Source organism: Ranitomeya imitator, chromosome 9, assembly GCF_032444005.1.
Source record: "Ranitomeya imitator isolate aRanImi1 chromosome 9, aRanImi1.pri, whole genome shotgun sequence".
Taxonomy (NCBI): Eukaryota; Metazoa; Chordata; class Amphibia; order Anura; family Dendrobatidae; genus Ranitomeya; species Ranitomeya imitator.
In genome coordinates, this window is record NC_091290.1 from 152,306,856 (window position 1) to 152,330,264 (window position 23,409).

General features: G+C 40.0%; 1 long non-coding RNA gene across 1 annotated transcript in view; it reads left to right on the forward strand.

Moving 5' to 3' along the window:
• The window catches only part of LOC138649842 (uncharacterized), a 284,944-nt gene extending 261,809 nt beyond the window's left edge, over positions 1-23,135 (forward strand). Inside the window, exon 4 of the long non-coding RNA XR_011315374.1 lies at positions 22,378-23,135. This is a non-coding gene — a long non-coding RNA (uncharacterized lncRNA). The remainder of the gene's footprint in view (positions 1-22,377) is intronic.
• Positions 23,136-23,409: the final 274 nt, after the last annotated feature.

The window sequence follows — 23,409 nt, forward strand, 5'->3', positions numbered from 1 at the left end:
CTGGCCGGGCCAAGAGCTGATTACAACATGGAACAAACCCTTTCTTCCCCTCTAAGTGGACCCTTGAACACAGCGCGGACCTCTTCCAGGGAGCGTGCCCCAGTGCGTCCAGGGAGGGGACTTGGCTGCTGCGCCAACTTCACTTTCACAATAAACTATAGAATGCATTAATGCGAATTCCACGCGGAATCCGCAGGGCGGGGGATGGGAAGACCACTGCTTCCGAGCCTAACCTCAGTGGTTCTGTGTGCAGTGTACTGCAAGGAAGGGGTTAACAGGCACGCAGATGACCACCTGTCACGTGGAATTACCGAAAACGACACATGCCGGATTATCAAATATACTGGATTATAGGAAAATAACTGGGAAAACAGGACAAGGGGATACAGGCGGAAATGTGTCCGAGGTGCAGGATAATATGATGTAACAGCAGAATAGTGAGTGCAGCTCTGGAGGATAATAATGATGATGTAACAGCAGAATAGTGAGTGCAGCTCTGGAGGATAATAATGATGATGTAACAGCAGAATAGTGAGTGCAGCTCTGGAGGATAATAATGATGATGTAACAGCAGAATAGTGAGTGCAGCTCTGGAGGATAATAATGATGATTTAACAGCAGAATAGTGAGTGCAGCTCTGGAGGATAATAATGATGATGTAACAGCAGAATAGTGAGTGCAGCTCTGGAGGATAATAATGATGATGTAACAGCAGAATAGTGAGTGCAGCTCTGGAGGATAATAATGATGATGTAACAGCAGAATAGTGAGTGCAGCTCTGGAGGATAATAATGATGATGTAACAACAGAATAGTGAGTGCAGCTCTGGAGGATAATAATGATGATGTAACAGCAGAATAGTGAGTGCAGCTCTGGAGGATAATAATGATGATGTAACAACAGAATAGTGAGTGCAGCTCTGGAGGATAATAATGATGTAACAGCAGAATAGTGAGTGCAGATCTGGAATATAATGATGTAACAGCAGAATAGTGAGTGCAGCTCTGGAGGATAATAATGATGATGTAACAGCAGAATAGTGAGTGCAGCTCTGGAGGATAATAATGATGATGTAACAGCAGAATAATAGTGAGCGCAGCTCTGGAGGATAATAAGGATGTAACAGCAGAATAGTGAGTGCAGCTCTGGAGGAAAGTAATGATGGAACAGCAGAATAGTGAGTGCAGCTCTGGAGGAAAGTAATGATGGAATAGCAAAATAGTGAGGACAGCTCTGGAGGAAACTAATGATGCAACAGCAGAATAGTGAGTACAGCTCTGGAGGATAATGGTGCAACAGCAGAATAGTGAGTGCAGCTCTGGAGGATAATGATGCAACAGCAGAATAGTGAGTGCAGCTCTGGAGGAAAGTAATGATTTAACAGCAGAATACTGAGTGCAGATCTGGAGGATAATAAGGATGTAACAGCAGAATAGCGAGCGCAGCTCTGGAGGAAAATAATGATGTAACAGCAGAATAGTGAGTGCAACTCTGGAGGAAAGTAATGATTTAACAGCAGAATAGTGAGTGCAGCTCTGGAGGAAAGTAATGATGTAACAGCAGAATAGTGAGTGCTGCCCTGGATGAAAACAATGATGTAACAGCAGAATAGTGAGTGCTGCTCTGGATGAAAACAATGATGTAACAGCAGAATAGTGAGTGCAGCTCTGGAGTAACTGGAGAAGAAGACATAATTACAGTGCCCTCATGTGCTTGTTATTTGATTTTGCTGATGTACTCGGGTACGCACTGATTATCGCTGGTGCTCGAGTGACATGTTCAAGTCCCTGCAGACGCATGTTTCGCGGCTGTTAGACATATCAGTCCAGTCATTTCCATTGCTTCCACCGGTTTGTATTAGGGCTCTTTCAGGTGTCAGTGTGTGCGGTGTGGTGAGAGTTTTCCCACGTCCCGGAGACACTGACACACATAGATGCGTTCATGTGAATTGGTCTGGGCACCTCAGTGTTTCCATAGACCATAATACACTGGCACGTCCAGGTTTTAAAAGCAGCACGGGCCACAAAACGTTCCGCACACGTGCACACTGATGACATCTATGTGTTATCAGTGTGACCCGTACCGATGCCTGGGAATCAGTGGTACTGTTCACTAGCCCCAAGCTGTCTGCTTTAGCTTGGCTGGTTGTCAAAAATGGGGGGACCCCACCTTTTTTATAATTTAAATAATTTCAAAAATACAGTGTGGGAACCTCTCTATTCTTCAGCACGGGGAACAGCGCGAACAGTACCGCTGATTCCCAGGCTCCGGCTCGGTTGCCACGCGTATTAAACACATGGACACTGATCCCTCTAGTACCAGAAATAACAGGACATGTGATAGAGCTCTTAGGCTGTGTTCCCACAATCAGTTTTTGGTGAGGTTTTTTTAACACTACACATTTTGGTTGGGCAAAGAAGATAGCGGCTTACGTTACAGCTACCGGAAGTAATGATAATACTATGGGCGCCATCAATAGGCTGTAAGTCGGACACTCTGCACCGCACGTACCTGTGTGACTGGTGTCCTATGCAAGCCCTATTGTGTGCATTTCTTCTACTAGGCAGTCACCCCCTCCATACTCTGGGAGGTGGCTGTTTGCACCTGTGCTGCCCCTGCCTGTTGTGGAGAAAGGGGCTTATTATTACTAAAGGGCGCAGCCTGGGGGGAGAAGGCTTATTAATGAAGTGGTCAGCGTTGGAGTATTGTTACTGAATGGGGTACTTTAGGGGTATTATTATTGAATGTGATGCTCTGGGGGAATTATTGAATGGGGTACTCTGGGGGTATTATTATTAAATGGGGAACTATGGGGGTATTATTGATGAATGGAGTGCTCTGGGGGAATTACTGAATGGGGTACTCTAGTGGTATTATTATTGAATGAGGTACTCTGGGGGAATTATTGAATGGGGTACTGTAGGGGTATTATTACTGAATGGGATGTTCTGGGGGTATTATTGCTGAATGGAGTGCTCTGAGGGGAATTATTATTAAATGGGATGCTATGTGGGAATTATTACTAAATGAGGTATTATTGCTGAATGGGGTACTCTGGGAGAATTATTGAATGGGGTACTCTAGGGGTATTAATAATAATCTTTATTTTTTTATTTTTATATAGCGCTAACATATTCCGCAGCGCTTTACAGTTTTTATTATTATTGAATGGGATGTTCTGGGGGTATTATTGCTGAATAGGGTGCTGTGAGGGGAATTATTACTAAATGGGGTACTCTGGAGGTATTATTGCTGAATGGGGTACTCTGGGGGTATTATTACTAAATGAGGTACTCTGGAGGTATTATTGCTGAATGAGGTACTCTGGGGTATTATTACTGAAGAGGGTGCAGTGGGGATTATTACTAGAGGAGCACTATCATTATTAGAGCCACAGAAGAGGAGTTAGCAGCAGGACGTGGCGTTTGTGCAGATTGGGAATAGGAGGGGACGGTGCTGGGAATGTGAGGGGTCAGGGGTCTCCGAGTCACTGACTGCAGATAGAAGTTGTCTAGAAGGAAGATATGTGGATGGTGAAGGATTTGATCAGAACGCTCAGCCGCTGCGATCACTATAGATAGCACTATATACGGCCTTCAGCCGTGGTTCTATACGGTGATATTTATTAATAATAATAATAATTATTATTATTCTTCTTTCTGGTAACATTGGTCTTTCTATCTGTTCTGTAGTAGTAGTGGATATGCTCATGGTGTGACGGTATTATTTTAGTCTGGTAGAGCGGTTTTATTATTATTATTGCTCTTTGTACGTGTTTTGTTCAGCACTATATGTCAGTACTATCCCGTCCTGTGTAGCAGAAGCATTGTTACATGATGAGATATATCGGGGATGGGGAGCGGAGTCAGACTTTAGTGCTGGAACCTCAGATCATTACCGACACCCCAGATCTAAACTACTACACTGTAACAAACCCTCAGCTTTGTAGGGTTTCTGCTTCTGCGTATAAACCGGAATGCTATCATTCGCCGACAGCAAGCAGGTCCGAGTACTGACCATTATAGATGGGAACAATGTAACACCCCGCACATAGGTTTGATGGATGGGGGGCTCTACCATGGGGCCCCGGGTAATGGAGCCGGCCAGGGCTTATTCCTGCTGTGACATGAGTGACTGGGAACAGATGGGGCGCTGTCAGCGATGATGAAGAGCTCCACATCAATGTTACCAATAGGTGTAAAGAAAGGCCCGACGCCATGTCCGCCATAAGCGCAGCCTGCCCCTCCTGTCCATATAAATCTCTATATGGTAACAGAATAAGCCGCAGCACATCCCCCCCCAGATTAGGTTTCACAGGTGAGAATCCCAGGCTGGGGGTCCTGCTGCTGACCTCTAAGAGATGCCCCTGTCCCCAATTAACCTTTTCATTGCTGAAAGAACAACCAAAAGCAAAGCAGGTTACAAGGGCGGATCGTAAAATCAATGGAAATGAAAATTTCCCAATAATGGGGGATGTAGTCCGGGAGATTATTCTATCACTATGTGACCTTTAGTCACAGTTTATGATTCAGGTCCAGCAGTGGGGTCCGGACTGTAGGTTTAAGGGTCCAGCATTGGGGTCCAGGATGTAGGTTTATGGGTCCAGCAATGGGGTCCTGCTTGAAGGGCAAAAGGTCCTGTAGTGGGGTCCTGCCTCTAGGTTTATGGGTCTAGTAATGGGGTCCTGCTTGCAGGTTAACAAGTCCAGCAGTGGCGTCCGGACTTTATATTCATAGCTCCAGCATTGGGGTCCAGACTAACGGTTCATAGGTCCAACAATAAGGTCCAGCCTTTAGGCTTATGGGGTCCTGCCTATAGCTTTATAGGTCCAGGAGTGGCGTCTGGACTGTAGGTTCATAAGTTCAACAATTAGATCTAGCCTTTAAGTTTATGGGTCTAGCAATGGGGTCCTGTCTATAGCTTTATAGGTCCAGGAGTGGCGTCTGGACTGTAGTTTCATAAGTTCAACAATTAGGTCTAGCCTTTAAGTTTATGGGTCCAGCAATGGGGTCCTGCCTATAGGTTTATACATCCAGGAGTGGCATCTGGACTGAAGGATCATAGGTCCAACAATGAGGTCCAGCCTTTAGGTTTATGGGTCCAGCAATGGGGTCCTGCCTATAGGTTTATAGGTCCAGGAGTGGCGTCTGAACTGTAGGTTCATAGGTCCAACAATGAGGTCCAGCAATGGGGTCCTGGCTATAGCTTTATAGATCCAGGAGTGGCTTCTGGACTGAAGGTTGATAGGTCCAACAATGAGGTCCAGCAATGGGGTCCTGCCTATAGGTTTATAGGTCCAGGAGTGGCATCTGGACTGTAGGTTCATAGGTCCAACAATGCGGTCCAGCCTTTAGGTTTATGGGTCCAGCAATGGGGTCCTGCCTATAGGTTTATAGGTCCAGTAGTGGCGTTCGGACTATATATTCATAGGTCCAGCAGTGGGGTCCAGCCTGCAGGCCCTTAGTCTATGGTTGTGGCTCTCTGTGTACTGGGACATCCCAAAATGTCTTCTGCTAACATGACAACACTTATTAACCTTCCCCTCATTACTTCATGGAGACTCCTCCAGAAACGCCACTAACAAGACTTGGGGGCCACATCTGCACTGTAACAATTTATTTCCAAAGTGTTAAAGAGCCCGGAGACCCCCGGGGTCCTCAGAGGTCAGTAACCAGATCCGCTCCTTGGCATAAGTCTGTCCTAGGAGGATTGAGGTCTCCTGATGATTTCTGCAGATGACCCAGGAGGAGGTGATTGTAGCTGCCCCATCATGGCTGCCAGGAGATGGCTATGTTGGGGAGCTGGGATCAGGGGTCCTGTGATTCCCCCACACACAGTACAGCCCACTCAGTCCTGCCCCATCATCAGGATCGGGTGCAGACAGTCGTCTCCTGTGTCATTAGATGGGCACTTAGGATCATTTTAGGTTGTCGGAGCGTGACCAGCCGTGACAGGAGCTCAAGGAAATCAATTTTGGATGCCCCATTTAGGGCGACTCTTCTGGTAAGTGACACTGAAGTCCTGAAACTCAAGATCCTTTAAATTGCCACAGTCCTTAAAGGGAGTCTCCAGTCACAGCAGATATTGCCATCACCGGTGCGGGGTCCTCTCTGGGTCACATGGTGCAGACATTATACAACATGGGGTCACTGAACCCCTTTATTTATCCCACAAATGTTGCTCCCATCATGCATCAGTCTCCAAACTCTCGAAAGTGTGAGGAGCTTCCTCCTGAGCTCATTGCTGCCCCCTGCTGAGCAATGTGCTGAGTGTCAGCTGCTCAGAGGAGCGGGAGGAGACCTGACAACTGCACTGCACACATGAGGCCGAGGTTGTCACCATGCAAGGCAGCTAAAGATGGCTCCATAACCCTCCCTGGTACAGCTATGTCCCCGCATTTATCAGCCAGTGTGGGGGTCACCACATCACATACACAGGGGATGAATCAGTAGAAGTTGTGGAGGCTGGAGAGCAGATGGAAAAATGGAGGTTGGAGGAACACAGGCAGGATGGCAGCAAAATGAACAAAGGCTGGAAAAATGGAGGCTAGAGGGTAGCTAGAGGAATGGAGGCTGGAAATCAGTAACATTAGTGCCTGGTGTGAATATAGCCCAATGGTAACATTAGTGCCTGGTGTGAACATAGCCCGATAGTAACACAAGTGCCTGGTGTGAACATAGCCTGATAGTAACATTAGTGCCTGGTGTGAACATAGCCCAATAGTAACATTAGTGCCTGGTGTGAACATAGCCCGATAGTAACACAAGTGCCTGGTGTGAACATAGCCTGATAGTAACATTAGTGCCTGGTGTGAACATAGCCCAATAGTAACATTAGTGCCTGGTGTGAACATAGCCCAATAGTAACATTAGTGCCTGGTGTGAACATAGCCCAATAGTAACATTAGTGCCTGGTGTGAACATAGCCCAATAGTAACATTAGTGCCTGCTGTGAACATAGCCCGATAGTAACATAAGTGCCTGGTGTGAGCATTGCCCGATAGTAACATTAGTGCCTGGTGTGAGCATAGCCCGATAGTAACATTAGTGCCTGGTGTGAGCATAGCCCCATAGTAACATTAGTGCCTGGTGTGAACATAGCCCGATAGTAACATTAGTGCCTGGTGTGAACATAGCCCGATAGTAACATTAGTGCCTGGTGTGAGCATAGCCCAATAGTAACATTAGTGCCTGCTGTGAACATAGCCCGATAGTAACACAAGTGCCTGGTGTGAGCATAGCCCGATAGTAACATTAGTGCCTGGTGTGAACATAGCCCGATAGTAACACAAGTGCCTGGTGTGAACATAGCCCTATAGTAACATTAGTGCCTGGTGTGAACATAGCCCCATAGTAACACAAGTGCCTGGTGCTCGTCGTGTCCTTGTGTCTCGTCATTGTGACCTAGCGCTGACGTTCACTGCGGCTCTGACCGTCTCCCCTAATAGTCGTTATGATCAGGAGGGAAATAGGAATAATCAGTTCTGTGTCCCTCAAGTCCGAACTGGGTAAAGAATAAAGCCGAGGTCTGGGAAAAGGTGCAGGTTCCAGTAATGAGACAGTCAGTGACCACCAGCTGCTGATGGGGAGGAATGTGACGGTCACATAACATAAGTGCCACCACCAGGGAATGTGTGGATTGCAGCCGCCTGTCACTGGCTCCACACACAATTCTTGGATTGCAGGAGTATTAGCACCCTGGATCCAGGGTGTTGAGATACAGGATCAGGGCGCTGAGCTAAACCTTTGTACCAGGAAAAGGAAAAACAAATAATGGAATTAGTGATTGTCGTTTTCATCAGTTTATATATTATTCGTTAGAATTGTGTCATTTACACAAATGAGGAAATGATTCGGAACAAATTTAATTGAATTCGGTCCAAAATTCAAAAAAGTTCTAAGTCAATTTGCACAAAACCTGCAAAACGGCAGCTTGTTGCTAATAAAAGCTTATACTCCCCTGTCCTGTCCCTGCTTTGTGCTGTGTTCTCCGCTCAATCCCTACAGTCAGTTTTTCTTCTTCAGATCTTTTGACAGAAGATGTAATTCGGTCATGGGGGCGTAATGCACATCTATGACCGGTTGTGACGGCGTGATGTCTAGTGCCATCAGGTCGAAGAGCAAAGAGACCCCAGTGTCGACAGGTCCAAGAGGGAAGAGGCCTCAGTGCCGACAGGTCCAAGAGCAAAGAGGCCCCAGTGCTGACAGGTCCAAGAGTGAAGAGGCCTCAGTGCCGACAGGTCCAAGAGCAAAGAGGCCTCAGTGCCGACAGGTCCAAGAGTGAAGAGGCCCCAGTGCCAATAGGTCCAAGAGCAAAGAGGCCCCAATGCCGACAGGTCCAAGAGCAAAGAGGCCCCAGTGCTGACATTTCCAAGAGCGAAGAGGCCCCAATCTCGAAAGGTCCAAGAGCAAAGAGGCCCCAGTGCCGAAAGGTCCAAGAGCAAAGAGCCCCCAATGCCAACAGGTCCAAGAGCGAAGAGGCCCCAGTGCTGACAGGTCCAAGAGCGAAGAGGCACTAATCCCAACAGGTCCAAGAGCAAAGAGGCCCCAGTGCCAACAGGTCCAAGAGCGAAGAGGCCCCAAAGGCTGACAGGTCACCTTGAACAGGTGAGGATCAGTATTTATTATTTTGAACCCCTTCCAAGCCCTCCATTTATTATGATCTAGGGTCTGGGAAAAACCTCAGAATATAAAAAAATGATTTAGTGGCAAATTAGAACAATTTCATTCCGCCTGAATCTGCCCAAAAGTGGAACTTTGTAAACTTCACTTCACTGTGATTTTGTATTACTTTGTCTGGTTTTACTCTTATTTCTTTATGCCTTTTTTACTGTGATATTTTGTTTTGCTGCTTGTTGTTTCCCCCGGGGGCGTCTTTTGCTCCTTCTCCCCTTGAAGGGCACACACTTTCCAGGGACTGAGCGATATAAGTATATGCGCCCCCTGTCCCCGGCACCTTCATTTACAACAATTCTGAGGTTCATTCGTGGCTTGTTTGTGGTGCTGACAGACGTCTCAGGATCACAGGTCGTGGCACCTGACCGTGGAATCTTCCCAGAAAATACAATTAAGCCCGAGAAAGCAGATGGCGAAGCGGAGGGCACCAGAGAAATCCTCACCCGCATGTCAAATTGGGGAGAGGAACGCGAGGAGCCTTGTCCTGGCCTTCGATCACCTGGAGCCGACATTTAGAAGACTCATCCAGAGAAAGCAGAGAGTTTTATGTGACAGGTGACAAGTTTACCACAGACATGGAAGGGGGGTGCAAACTTTCACAAGAGCGTCTATTACAGCCCTTGGAGCCCCAGCATTAGAGCCGCGTAACGCACAGACTTATGTAATAAGACAGGTGCCTCCATGGTGATCCAGAGAGTCGCACGGGGGTCATGAGACCCAACAGATCCTATTCCGACTGTCATGAGACCTATGACGACCACATTCCTGCTCATGTCTTCATGAGGCGGCCGGCGAGACACAACGGGGGCCACAAGAAGAATACAAAAAGCAGCAACTTTCCCGAGATGCCCTGCAACAAAGTATCCGGAACAAAATCGCCTCCGTGGATGAGGCTATGTTGCTTTAGAACTTTTTTCATGATACTTTGTAGCCGACTAGTCCTAAAATCTCAGGCGCTTCATGTATCTCTGTGGAACACGCCTGTGATGCCTCCCTTGGTGAGGCGAAACCTCCAGATTCATCGGTCCGGATAAACAGTAGTAATGGAGCACAGACAGATGATGATGATGATGCGGCGAGGTGAATCAGTAGAAGTTGTGGAGGCTGTAGGGCAGCTGAAAGAACGGAGGCTGGAGGGCAGCTACAGGAATGGAGGATGGAAAGCAGGTGGCGAAACTGAGGTTGGAGGAATGGCCAGTGTGAACAATCTCTCACACATTGCACGTATACCAACCTATGCTCCGGCTCATTTCTTTGGTTTTGCTGTAGTTTCTTGTACAAACAGAGGTGTGGCCCCAATTTCTGAGCTAGGCATATCATTAATATAGCCCTCCACAGACAGGTGTCTGAACAGTCGGGCCCTGTCCTGCTCTGCCCTCATCTACATTAAGGCTGGCTGACTCATGGTAAGAGACAGGATAGGATGGTCCGATTGGGTCACCTTGTCGCAGTACGATGGCTTTTATGCTTTTTTGATAAGTAAAATACATGGTCGGGTGCCTTTTGCATCAATTACTCAATAAGCATTGACATAGCACAGCCCAGTGGCACAGTAGAGCTGGGTATGTCAGGAGTCTCACTTGTGGACAGGATTAGTGTGGAGTAGTAGTCAAACACAGGCTGCATGTCAATTACCTGAATACTCAGGCAGAAAACGGCCACCTGAGTGGGTTTATATGATCAGCGGGCAAGATGTCAGAGGCGTGTGCCAGAAGGAGCTGACAGTGACAGCAGCAGCTTCTCCTGTTGCTGGATGCTGGAAAGGTCCGTAACAAGCAGCAGCGGCCCCTCAGTATCACTGATATGTGTTACATAACGGCATCATTTACACTTCATATAAAGCGAGCAGAAAATTGGGCAGAACTTACTGTCCCCCCAGTGTCTATTTGTGGTCTGTTTGTTCCCCGTGACAACTGCATGAAGTCTGTAAATCGGGGTATGGGGTCACTCACACAAGCGTAAATCAAGATTTCCCCCAGAATAGTGGGACTTATCTCTCCCTTGTCCGTGTACAATCCGTTTTTTTCATGATCAGCACTAAGAGCGAAAATCTGGTCATGTGAACGAGCCCTATAACTATTAACTGCAGAGGTCGCAAGCCACGACGTCTGGAACCGGCCCAGCCTCAGGGGTGCGGACCCTCCATCCCACTAATGAAATGTTATAAAATCCCACTGTTGTGTCCCGGGATTCGTGTTTTGTGAAGTCAGCAAATGTGAACAGAGCAGATAATGATCCGCGCTACATCAATATGACGAGTGTCTGGACCGACATCAGACGGCGGAAAAACACGCAGTCTGATAATAACCTGATCAGGAAGCATGGTGGAGACCGCAGCGAGGAAAGCCCAGAGCGGCGGCCATATCAGGTATTTATGTTCTGTGCCTCACACTTATCAGCTTCCTCCAACGCAGCAACACCCCAGGATCCGACCGTACCTGGCGATCAGCAGCGAGAGGCCCCGCGCCACAGGAAGCGCACAGCCATCTACATTACTTCCTATCCAGTCCCCACTAATTACAGCCCGTCCTGGGGAAAATGTCCCGCAATCCCCAGAGACCCCGAAAAACAATAATAACAAGGTAATAAATCGTCAGCTTTACATAGAAGAGATGAAAAACAGGCAGACGTGTGCAGGCGGCATCAGAAGACACAGCGGAGGGTGAAAGAGTTATATTAGTAAACACAGGGCAGTATTATAGTAGTTATATTCTTGTACATAGGAGCAGTATTATAGTAGTTATATTCTTGTACATAGGAGCAGTATTATAGTAGTTATATTCTTGTACATAGGAGCAGTATTATAGTAGTTATATTCTTGTACATAGGAGCAGTATTATAGTAGTTATATTCTTGTACATAGGGGGCAGTATTATAGTAGTTATATTCTTGTACATAGGGGCAGTATTATAGTAGTTATATTCTTGTACATAGGAGCAGTATTATAGTAGTTATATTCTTGTACATAGGAGCAGTATTATAGTAGTTATATTCTTGTACATAGGAGGCAGTATTATAGTAGTTATATTCTTGTACATAGGAGCAGTATTATAGTAGTTATATTCTTGTACATAGGGGGCAGTATTATAGTAGTTATATTCTTGTACATAGGAGCAGTATTATAGTAGTTATATTCTTGTACATAGGGGGCAGTATTATAGTAGTTATATTCTTGTACATAGGGGGCAGTATTATAGTAGTTATATTCTTGTACATAGGAGGCAATATTATAGTAGTTATATTCTTGTACATAGGAGGCAGTATTATAGTAGTTATATTCTTGTACATAGGAGGCAGTATTATAGTAGTTATATTCTTGTACATAGGAGGCAGTATTATAGTAGTTATATTCTTGTACATAGGGGCAGTATTATAGTAGCTATATTCTTGTACATAGGGGCAGTATTATGGTAGTTATATTCTTGTACATAGGAGCAGTATTATGGTAGTTATATTCTTGTACATAGGGGCAGTATTATAGTAGTTATATTCTTGTACATAGGGGCAGTATTATAGTAGTTATGTTCTTGTACATAGGAGCAGTATTATAGTAGTTATATTCTTGTACATAGGGGGCAGTATTATAGTAGTTATATTCTTGTACATAGGGGGCAGTATTATAGTAGTTATATTCTTGTACATAGGGAGCAGTATTATAGTAGTTATATTCTTGTACATAGGAGCAGTGTTATAGTAGTTATATTCTGTACATAGGAGCAGTATTATAGTAGTTATATTCTTGTACATAGGAGCAGTATTATAGTAGTTATATTCTTGTACATAGGAGCAGTATTATAGTAGTTATATTCTTGTACATAGGGGGCAGTATTATAGTAGTTATGTTCTTGTACATAGGAGCAGTATTATAGTAGTTATATTCTTGTACATAGGGGGCAGTATTATAGTAGTTATATTCTTGTACATAGGGGGCAGTATTATAGTAGTTATATTCTTGTACATAGGGGCAGTATTATAGTAGTTATATTCTTGTACATAGGGAGCAGTATTATAGTAGTTATATTCTTGTACATAGGGGCAGTATTATAGTAGTTATATTCTTGTACATAGGAGCAGTGTTATAGTAGTTATATTCTGTACATAGGGGCAGTATTATAGTAGTTATATTCTTGTACATAGGGGCAGTATTATAGTGGTTATATTCTTGTACATAGGGGCAGGTATTATAGTAGTTATATTCTGTACATAGGGGCAGTATTATAGTAGTTATATTCTTGTACATAGGGGTAGTATTATAGTAGTTATATTCTTGTACATAGGGGTAGTATTATAGTAGTTATATTCTTGTACATAGGAGCAGTATTATAGTAGTTATATTCTTGTACATAGGGGGCAGTATTATAGTAGTTATATTCTTGTACATAGGAGCAGTATTATAGTAGTTATATTCTTGTACATAGGGGCAGTATTATAGTAGTTATATTCTTGTACATAGGGGGCAGTATTATAGTAGTTATATTCTTGTACATAGGGGGCAGTATTATAGTAGTTATATTCTTGTACATAGGGGGCAGTATTATAGTAGTTATATTTTTGTACATAGGGGCAGTATTATAGTAGTTATATTCTTGTACATAGGAGCAGTATTATAGTAGTTATATTTCTGTACATAGGAGGCAGTATTATAGTAGTTATATTCTTGTACATAGGGGGCAGTATTATCATAGTTATATTCTTGTACATAGGGAGCAGTATTATAGTAGTTATATTCTTGTACATAGGGGCAGTATTATAGTAGTTATATTCTTGTACATAGGTGCAGTATTATAGTAGTTATATTCTTGTACATAGGGGCAGTATTATAGTAGTTATATTCCTGTACATAGGAGCAGTATTATAGTAGTTATATTCTTGTACATAGGGGCAGTATTATAGTAGTTATATTCTTGTACATAGGAGCAGTATTACAGTAGTTATATTCTTGTACATAGGAGCAGTATTATAGTAGTTATATTCTTGTACATAGAGGCAGTATTATAGTAGTTCTATTCCTGTACATAGGGGGCAGTATTATAGTAGTTATATTCTTGTACATAGGAGCAGTATTATAGTAGTTATATTCTTGTACATAGGAGTAGTATTATAGTAGTTATATTCCTGTACATAGGGGCAGTATTATAGTAGTTATATTCTTGTACATAGGAGCAGTATTATAGTAGTTATATTCCTGTACATAGGGGCAGTATTATAGTAGTTATATTCTTGTACATAGGGGCAGTATTATAGTAGTTATATTCTTGTACATATTGAGCAGTATTATAGTAGTTATATTCTTGTACATAGGGGCAGTATTATAGTAGTTATATTCTTGTACATAGGGGCGGTATTATAGTAGTTATATTCTTGTACATAGGAGCGGTATTATAGTAGTTAATTCTTGTACATAGGAGCAGTATTATAATAGTTATATTCTTGTACATAGGGGCAGTATTATAGTAGTTATATTCTTGTACATAGGGGCAGTATTATAGTAGTTATATTCCTGTATATAGGGGCAGTATTATAGTAGTTATATTCCTGTACATAGGGGCAGTATTATAGTAGTTATATTCTTGTACATATTGAGCAGTATTATAGTAGTTAATTCTTGTACATAGGAGCAGTATTATAGTAGTTATATTCTTGTACATAGAGGCAGTATTATAGTAGTTATATTCTTGTACATAGGGGCAGTATTATAGTAGTTATATTCCTGTACATAGGGGCAGTATTATAGTAGTTATATTCTTGTACATATTGAGCAGTATTATAGTAGTTAATTCTTGTACATAGGAGCAGTATTATAGTAGTTATATTCTTGTACATAGGGGCAGTATTATAGTAGTTATATTCTTGTACATAGGGGTAGTATTATAGTAGTTATGTTCTTGTACATAGGGGCAGTATTATAGTAGTTATATTCTTGTACATAGGGGCAGTATTATAGTAGTTATATTCCTGTATATAGGGGCAGTATTATAGTAGTTATAGTCTTGTACACAAGGGCAATATTATAGTAGTTATATTCTTGTACATAGGAGCAGTATTATAGTAGTTATATTCGTGTACATAGGAGCAGTATTATAGTAGTTATATTCTTGTACATAGGGGTAGTATTATAGTAGTTATATTCTTGTACATAGGGGTAGTATTATAGTAGTTATATTCTTGTACATAGGAGCAGTATTATAGTAGTTATATTCTTGTACATAGGGGGCAGTATTATAGTAGTTATATTCTTGTACATAGGAGCAGTATTATAGTAGTTATATTCTTGTACATAGGGGCAGTATTATAGTAGTTATATTCTTGTACATAGGGGGCAGTATTATAGTAGTTATATTCTTGTACATAGGGGGCAGTATTATAGTAGTTATATTCTTGTACATAGGGGGCAGTATTATAGTAGTTATATTTTTGTACATAGGGGCAGTATTATAGTAGTTATATTCTTGTACATAGGAGCAGTATTATAGTAGTTATATTTCTGTACATAGGAGGCAGTATTATAGTAGTTATATTCTTGTACATAGGGGGCAGTATTATCATAGTTATATTCTTGTACATAGGGAGCAGTATTATAGTAGTTATATTCTTGTACATAGGGGCAGTATTATAGTAGTTATATTCTTGTACATAGGTGCAGTATTATAGTAGTTATATTCTTGTACATAGGGGCAGTATTATAGTAGTTATATTCCTGTACATAGGAGCAGTATTATAGTAGTTATATTCTTGTACATAGGGGCAGTATTATAGTAGTTATATTCTTGTACATAGGAGCAGTATTACAGTAGTTATATTCTTGTACATAGGAGCAGTATTATAGTAGTTATATTCTTGTACATAGAGGCAGTATTATAGTAGTTCTATTCCTGTACATAGGGGGCAGTATTATAGTAGTTATATTCTTGTACATAGGAGCAGTATTATAGTAGTTATATTCTTGTACATAGGAGTAGTATTATAGTAGTTATATTCCTGTACATAGGGGCAGTATTATAGTAGTTATATTCTTGTACATAGGAGCAGTATTATAGTAGTTATATTCCTGTACATAGGGGCAGTATTATAGTAGTTATATTCTTGTACATAGGGGCAGTATTATAGTAGTTATATTCTTGTACATATTGAGCAGTATTATAGTAGTTATATTCTTGTACATAGGGGCAGTATTATAGTAGTTATATTCTTGTACATAGGGGCGGTATTATAGTAGTTATATTCTTGTACATAGGAGCGGTATTATAGTAGTTAATTCTTGTACATAGGAGCAGTATTATAATAGTTATATTCTTGTACATAGGGGCAGTATTATAGTAGTTATATTCTTGTACATAGGGGCAGTATTATAGTAGTTATATTCCTGTATATAGGGGCAGTATTATAGTAGTTATATTCCTGTACATAGGGGCAGTATTATAGTAGTTATATTCTTGTACATATTGAGCAGTATTATAGTAGTTAATTCTTGTACATAGGAGCAGTATTATAGTAGTTATATTCTTGTACATAGAGGCAGTATTATAGTAGTTATATTCTTGTACATAGGGGCAGTATTATAGTAGTTATATTCCTGTACATAGGGGCAGTATTATAGTAGTTATATTCTTGTACATATTGAGCAGTATTATAGTAGTTAATTCTTGTACATAGGAGCAGTATTATAGTAGTTATATTCTTGTACATAGGGGCAGTATTATAGTAGTTATATTCTTGTACATAGGGGTAGTATTATAGTAGTTATGTTCTTGTACATAGGGGCAGTATTATAGTAGTTATATTCTTGTACATAGGGGCAGTATTATAGTAGTTATATTCCTGTATATAGGGGCAGTATTATAGTAGTTATAGTCTTGTACACAAGGGCAATATTATAGTAGTTATATTCTTGTACATAGGAGCAGTATTATAGTAGTTATATTCGTGTACATAGGAGCAGTATTATAGTAGTTATATTCTTGTACATAGGGGTAGTATTATAGTAGTTATATTCTTGTACATAGGGGTAGTATTATAGTAGTTATATTCTTGTACATAGGAGCAGTATTATAGTAGTTATATTCTTGTACATAGGGGGCAGTATTATAGTAGTTATATTCTTGTACATAGGAGCAGTATTATAGTAGTTATATTCTTGTACATAGGGGCAGTATTATAGTAGTTATATTCTTGTACATAGGGGGCAGTATTATAGTAGTTATATTCTTGTACATAGGGGGCAGTATTATAGTAGTTATATTCTTGTACATAGGGGGCAGTATTATAGTAGTTATATTTTTGTACATAGGGGCAGTATTATAGTAGTTATATTCTTGTACATAGGAGCAGTATTATAGTAGTTATATTTCTGTACATAGGAGGCAGTATTATAGTAGTTATATTCTTGTACATAGGGGGCAGTATTATCATAGTTATATTCTTGTACATAGGGAGCAGTATTATAGTAGTTATATTCTTGTACATAGGGGCAGTATTATAGTAGTTATATTCTTGTACATAGGTGCAGTATTATAGTAGTTATATTCTTGTACATAGGGGCAGTATTATAGTAGTTATATTCCTGTACATAGGAGCAGTATTATAGTAGTTATATTCTTGTACATAGGGGCAGTATTATAGTAGTTATATTCTTGTACATAGGAGCAGTATTACAGTAGTTATATTCTTGTACATAGGAGCAGTATTATAGTAGTTATATTCTTGTACATAGAGGCAGTATTATAGTAGTTCTATTCCTGTACATAGGGGGCAGTATTATAGTAGTTATATTCTTGTACATAGGAGCAGTATTATAGTAGTTATATTCTTGTACATAGGAGTAGTATTATAGTAGTTATATTCCTGTACATAGGGGCAGTATTATAGTAGTTATATTCTTGTACATAGGAGCAGTATTATAGTAGTTATATTCCTGTACATAGGGGCAGTATTATAGTAGTTATCTTCTTGTACATAGGGGCAGTATTATAGTAGTTATATTCTTGTACATATTGAGCAGTATTATAGTAGTTATATTCTTGTACATAGGGGCAGTATTATAGTAGTTATATTCTTGTACATAGGGGCGGTATTATAGTAGTTATATTCTTGTACATAGGAGCGGTATTATAGTAGTTAATTCTTGTACATAGGAGCAGTATTATAATAGTTATATTCTTGTACATAGGGGCAGTATTATAGTAGTTATATTCTTGTACATAGGGGCAGTATTATAGTAGTTATATTCCTGTATATAGGGGCAGTATTATAGTAGTTATATTCCTGTACATAGGGGCAGTATTATAGTAGTTATATTCTTGTACATATTGAGCAGTATTATAGTAGTTAATTCTTGTACATAGGAGCAGTATTATAGTAGTTATATTCTTGTACATAGAGGCAGTATTATAGTAGTTATATTCTTGTACATAGGGGCAGTATTATAGTAGTTATATTCCTGTACATAGGGGCAGTATTATAGTAGTTATATTCTTGTACATATTGAGCAGTATTATAGTAGTTAATTCTTGTACATAGGAGCAGTATTATAGTAGTTATATTCTTGTACATAGGGGCAGTATTATAGTAGTTATATTCTTGTACATAGGGGTAGTATTATAGTAGTTATGTTCTTGTACATAGGGGCAGTATTATAGTAGTTATATTCTTGTACATAGGGGCAGTATTATAGTAGTTATATTCCTGTATATAGGGGCAGTATTATAGTAGTTATAGTCTTGTACACAAGGGCAATATTATAGTAGTTATATTCTTGTACATAGGAGCAGTATTATAGTAGTTATATTCGTGTACATAGGAGCAGTATTATAGTAGTTATATTCTTGTACATAGGGGTAGTATTATAGTAGTTATATTCTTGTACATAGGGGTAGTATTATAGTAGTTATATTCTTGTACATAGGAGCAGTATTATAGTAGTTATATTCTTGTACATAGGGGGCAGTATTATAGTAGTTATATTCTTGTACATAGGAGCAGTATTATAGTAGTTATATTCTTGTACATAGGGGCAGTATTATAGTAGTTATATTCTTGTACATAGGGGGCAGTATTATAGTAGTTATATTCTTGTACATAGGGGGCAGTATTATAGTAGTTATATTCTTGTACATAGGGGGCAGTATTATAGTAGTTATATTTTTGTACATAGGGGCAGTATTATAGTAGTTATATTCTTGTACATAGGAGCAGTATTATAGTAGTTATATTTCTGTACATAGGAGGCAGTATTATAGTAGTTATATTCTTGTACATAGGGGGCAGTATTATCATAGTTATATTCTTGTACATAGGGAGCAGTATTATAGTAGTTATATTCTTGTACATAGGGGCAGTATTATAGTAGTTATATTCTTGTACATAGGTGCAGTATTATAGTAGTTATATTCTTGTACATAGGGGCAGTATTATAGTAGTTATATTCCTGTACATAGGAGCAGTATTATAGTAGTTATATTCTTGTACATAGGGGCAGTATTATAGTAGTTATATTCTTGTACATAGGAGCAGTATTACAGTAGTTATATTCTTGTACATAGGAGCAGTATTATAGTAGTTATATTCTTGTACATAGAGGCAGTATTATAGTAGTTCTATTCCTGTACATAGGGGGCAGTATTATAGTAGTTATATTCTTGTACATAGGAGCAGTATTATAGTAGTTATATTCTTGTACATAGGAGTAGTATTATAGTAGTTATATTCCTGTACATAGGGGCAGTATTATAGTAGTTATATTCTTGTACATAGGAGCAGTATTATAGTAGTTATATTCCTGTACATAGGGGCAGTATTATAGTAGTTATATTCTTGTACATAGGGGCAGTATTATAGTAGTTATATTCTTGTACATATTGAGCAGTATTATAGTAGTTATATTCTTGTACATAGGGGCAGTATTATAGTAGTTATATTCTTGTACATAGGGGCGGTATTATAGTAGTTATATTCTTGTACATAGGAGCGGTATTATAGTAGTTAATTCTTGTACATAGGAGCAGTATTATAATAGTTATATTCTTGTACATAGGGGCAGTATTATAGTAGTTATATTCTTGTACATAGGGGCAGTATTATAGTAGTTATATTCCTGTATATAGGGGCAGTATTATAGTAGTTATATTCCTGTACATAGGGGCAGTATTATAGTAGTTATATTCTTGTACATATTGAGCAGTATTATAGTAGTTAATTCTTGTACATAGGAGCAGTATTATAGTAGTTATATTCTTGTACATAGAGGCAGTATTATAGTAGTTATATTCTTGTACATAGGGGCAGTATTATAGTAGTTATATTCCTGTACATAGGGGCAGTATTATAGTAGTTATATTCTTGTACATATTGAGCAGTATTATAGTAGTTAATTCTTGTACATAGGAGCAGTATTATAGTAGTTATATTCTTGTACATAGGGGCAGTATTATAGTAGTTATATTCTTGTACATAGGGGTAGTATTATAGTAGTTATGTTCTTGTACATAGGGGCAGTATTATAGTAGTTATATTCTTGTACATAGGGGCAGTATTATAGTAGTTATATTCCTGTATATAGGGGCAGTATTATAGTAGTTATAGTCTTGTACACAAGGGCAATATTATAGTAGTTATATTCTTGTACATAGGAGCAGTATTATAGTAGTTATATTCGTGTACATAGGAGCAGTATTATAGTAGTTATATTCTTGTACATAGGAGCAGTATTATAGTAGTTATATTCTTGTACATAGGAGCAGTATTATAGTAGTTATATTCTTGTACATAGGGGCAGTATTATAGTAGTTATATTCTTGTACATAGGGGCAGTATTATAGTAGTTATATTCTTGTACATAGGAGAAGTATTATAGTAGTTATATTCTTGTACACAAGGGCAATATTATAGTAGTTATATTCTTGTACATAGGAGCAGTATTATAGTAGTTATATTCTTGTACATAGGGGCAGTATTATAGTAGTTATATTCTTGTACATAGGAGCAGTATTATAGTAGTTATATTCTTGTACACAAGGGCAATATTATAGTAGTTATATTCTTGTACATAGGAGCAGTATTATAGTAGTTATATTCTTGTACATAGGGGCAGTATTATAGTAGTTATATTCTTGTACATAGGGGCAGTATTATAGTAGTTATATTCTTGTACACAAGGGCAGTATTATAGTAGTTATATTCTTGTACATAGGGGCAGTATTATAGTAGTTATATTCTTGTACATAGGGGCAGTATTATAGTAGTTATATTCTTGTACACAAGGGCAGTATTATAGTAGTTATATTCTTGTACATAGGGGCAGTATTATAGTAGTTATATTCTTGTACATAGGGGCAGTATTATAGTAGGTATATTCTTGTACACAAGGGCAGTATTATAGTAGTTATATTCTTGTACATAGGGAGCAGTATTATAGTAGTTATATTCTTGTACATAGGGAGCAGTATTATAGTAGTTATATTCTTGTACATAGGAGCAGTATTATAGTAGTTATATTCTTGTACATAGGAGCAGTATTATAGTAGTTATATTCTTGTACATAGGGGCAGTATTATAGTAGTTATAGTCTTGTACATAGGGGCAGTATTATAGTAGTTATATTCTTGTACATAGGGGCAGTATTATAGTAGTTATATTCTTGTACATAGGGGCAGTATTATAGTAGTTATATTCTTGTACACAAGGGCAGTATTATAGTAGTTATATTCTTGTACATAGGGGCAGTATTATAGTAGTTATATTCTTGTACATAGGGGCAGTATTATAGTAGTTATATTCTTGTATATAGGAGCAGTATTATAGTAGTTATATTCTTGTACACAGGGCAGTATTATAGTGTCCAGTGGTAATTTGTCCGTATGGTGTAGAGTTCCCATTATCTCCTGGACATTCTGTTGGATGAATATTGGAGCGGTCTTTGATCAGGGTCATCACTGTCCTTCTCTTTGTTGCCTCTGTGGTCAGCATGGGTTGATCCCGGTGTTGATTTTGGGTCGTCTCTGGACCCTGACGACTTCTGCACTGTTTGGCGCTGTACCACGTTGCTGCAGGTTCTTTTATGCGATGATGTCCTGATCTGATCACGTTCCTTGCTGGATCCACAATGATTTAGCAGCTTCTTTTACGTCACATCATAATTAAGCAGATTTCCCATTGTGGCCCCTTAGACGAGTGGGTTACAATCCTTGTGGGTGTTGATCATTGGCCGTTTTTACCCAACTTTCCCAGAAATGGATGAGAAATAGGATTTTTACAATCCTGAGAGAACCTGACTTCTGATTTCTGGGATTTTCGTCTCCCGTGGTCTCTCCTGGGAATGTCTTGTGCTTTGTTGGGGGGATCTTCCTGCCGGTCAGGGGCCACTGGATTACAATGGTTTTGCAATCGACCATAAATCAGGGAGGGGGATAGAGGCTTTGTGCTGAAAGCTTTTAGGCATAAAATGGCAGCTGAGAGGAAGGTATGAGAATTCCATCATCCTCCCAGAGTTGTAGTCCCCAGCGCCCATCAGCAACAGCTACAGGTGTCAGCACATGGAGACCAGCCCCGGTCCGGGGGCACGGTGGGCCCGAACATGGTCTGTAAATGGACGGTCAGGATGACAGATGGAGGAGCACAACCCGTCCTTTCATTTCTGAGATTTTGTTTCTTTGGATTTTGATATTTTCCTATAAAACATTCACCAATTGTTACATTTTATCTATTTCAGACGAAAGGTGAAATCATGAGTCAGTAACAATGAGGAGGACAAGACTGAAGATGAAAGGGGGAAATCGCTAAAATTACAATCACACGGATATAAGAGATCGCTGGATTATATAGAAGACAAGTGCGGATCGTCAGGAGGCTGCAACATTGTATCAGCCGTCACCTCGACCTCCCTCCACCAGGGGGAGGGAGAGTTAAGAAGAGCTGAGCAGCTGTGCCCGCCCCCGAGGAGCGCTGACAAGCGACCAATACCATGGTGGCATTATCTCATCTCCATAGTGCAATGTTTTGTGGTCTCCGTCACCATGCTGGGGGAACGTCCTGACCTCTGTAGTCCTGTCAGTTGTAATTGTGGTGTGGTCCACAGAAAACACATGGCCGATGTAATGGGGGCAGGGTCCGGGGGCTTTTACTTGTGGACCCCTCCCCGCAGTCAGGTGTCGGCTCTGCAGCTGATATATAGGATCCTGACAAGAATATTGAAAAGTCAATTAAGCTGCTGATTCCTCCCCTGATTACTGACGGCTGCTGACCCCTCACCGGGGAGAGGCTTTCATGTCCGCAGGGAGGAGCCCCCCATGGTGGAGACCACATCTGCTGCCAGCATGGACCCCCTGCATCTGATTACTACAACTGCTGGAGTCTAAAGAAAGTGCAACCCCCACTAAGGACGGAAGGATGAGAGATGGAGAGATAATAGATTATAGATAATAGATGATAGATAGATGATAGATAGATAATAGGTAGATAATAGATGATAGATGGATACTAGATTATAGATAGATAATAGATAGATGATATAGATGATAGATTAGAGATAGATGATATAGATAGATGATAGATAGATAGATAATAGATAAATGATAGATAATAGATAGATAATAGACAGATGATAGATAGATAGATAATTGATTATAGATAGATAATAGATGATAGATGGATAATAGATAGATGATACATTGATTATAGATAGATAATAGATAGATAGATAATAGATAGATTATAGATAGATGATAGATAATGGATAATAGAT